Raw genomic sequence first — 2338 nt, 5'->3', positions numbered from 1 at the left:
ATCAACGGTCGTAAAAGACACTCTACATGTTTCGACTCCTGAGAATGACGTGAATCGTCGTCGAAACATGTAGAGTGTCTTTCACGACCGTTGATCGTTCCTTTAATAAAGATGTTAATTGTGTATTATACGATGTTTATAACTAGGTACAAAACGTTTATGTGTGTGCATTTTTTCTTATTTTTTTTTTTTCAAATATTCTTATATTGTTTGATTTATATAAATCACTTCCTGAGCAAAATATATCTGGTTCCTGGTAGATATATATATATATCTATGTATATGTGTTCAAATAATTCTAAGTGATTTTAAGTTTAATTTTTAGATAAGGAGTAAACGTATTAAAATACTCAAACGATGGTTTTATTTACAAATTCTCATTGTCTATGGATTTCATATAATGTATAATTATTATTTATTTTTAGAAAATGTTTACTAGGATGTATGTATTTTACATATATTTCAATTTGGTTAAAAAATGATGTATTTAATGTATTATGTATTTATTTAATTAGGTTGGCTGAAGAGTAATGCCAAAGTTGCGAAAGCGCTACCTACCTACTGAAACGGAAAATAACTAAATAAATAAAAAGATACGATACTTCGAACCTGGTGGTGGTTTGATTATTTACACACACACACATATATATATATATATATTACACTCCACATAAATATTTTTACTCTATTTAAAAAGTGAATCATTCCCTGTATTTCTGTGCACTTGTATCCTCCAAATACATTCTAAATCATCGCGTTTTGTTTTTTTTAGTAGTGGCGGCCGTAGTGCCGTTACCAAATCACAGAAAAACCTCAGGCGTCTGAAATTTCGCCAAGGAAAACTACTCTATCAATTCAAACAAAGCTGCACATCGATTTAAGCACCAGACCAATATGCATTTCCTCCTCTATGCTGTATTTTATCCTTTTTGTATATTATGTTTCACGAGTTTGTGTCATATGAGTATAGAAGTGTGCATCATACGATTGTTCGTTTCCTCACACTTGTCATATATTCCATGTCAGGTAATATACTCACATGAAAGAGTAACACAACTATTAAATATATATATATGCATATCTTCTTGTACCCATGAATTCTACGTGGATAAACCATATAGTTGATTTATTTTACTTTTATCGTAGTATACGTGTAAATTTCAAAATAAACGCTTAGACTATTCCACACGCCGGCACATTTGAAAACAGTGTGTAATCTAACTCTTTATCTGTCCATCTGTTTATCTATCTTTGGTATATGTTTTCTGATATAATGTACACTGGGTAATATATATTGTTTTCTCTCTTTTTCATTGATAACGATTGCTTGATATTTTTTACTTGATGCAATGAATGTTTCACTGAATACTTTGTTCATGTCATTCAGAAGTTTCACGTTGGAATACTGTTAATCCAAAACAAAACACCATTCATTAATCTACGAATTACACTACTTGATCAGAAGCAAAACAAAACACCATTCGTTACTCTAGGAATATGTTAATTTTTGATAATGATCTTCAGGTTGGAGTACTGCTGATCCAAAACAAAACACCATTCGTTATTCTAGGAATATATTAATTCTTGATAAGGAGCTTCCTGGTTGGAGTACTGCTGACCGAAAACAAAACACCATTCCTAGAATAACGAATGGTGTTTTGTTTTCGGTCAGCAGTATTCCAACCTGAAGCTCCTTATCAAGAATTAATATATTCCTAGAATAACGAATGGTGTTTTGTTTTGGATCAGCAGTACTCCAACCAGGAAGCTCCTTATCAAGAATTAATATATTCCTAGAATAACGAATGGTGTTTTGTTTTGGGTCAGCAGTACTCCAACCTGAAGCTCCTTATCAATAATTAATATATTTCTAGAATAACGAATGGTGTTTTGTTTTCGGTCAGTAGTACTCCAACCTGAAGCTCCTTATCAATAATTAATATATTCCTAGATTAACGAATATATTAATTATTGATAAGGAGCTTCAGGTTGGAGTACTGCTGACCCAAAACAAAACACCATTCGTTAATCTAGGAATATATTAATTATTGATAAGGAGCTTCAGGTTGGAGTACTGCTGACCCAAAACAAAACACCATTCGTCATTCTAGGAATATATTAATTATTGATCAAGAGTTTCACGTTGGAGTACAGTTAAGACTAAACATCATTTTTTATTCTAGGATTACGTTATTTCCTTGCATCTCCATTTATAGATTCAGTAAACTTGACATTTATTTTTCCTTCTTAGATTTTAAATTATACGGGATTTTGTCAAGTACATTATTAATATTATCTCCCTTCAATGTAACGAGTTCTCTTTAATTTTACCTATTCA

This window comes from Limulus polyphemus, unplaced genomic scaffold (assembly GCF_000517525.1).
Source record: "Limulus polyphemus unplaced genomic scaffold, Limulus_polyphemus-2.1.2 Scaffold244, whole genome shotgun sequence".
NCBI classification, from domain to species: Eukaryota; Metazoa; Arthropoda; class Merostomata; order Xiphosura; family Limulidae; genus Limulus; species Limulus polyphemus.
The sequence above is the reverse complement of the archived record's forward strand: the minus strand, read 5'-3'. Positions refer to the sequence as shown.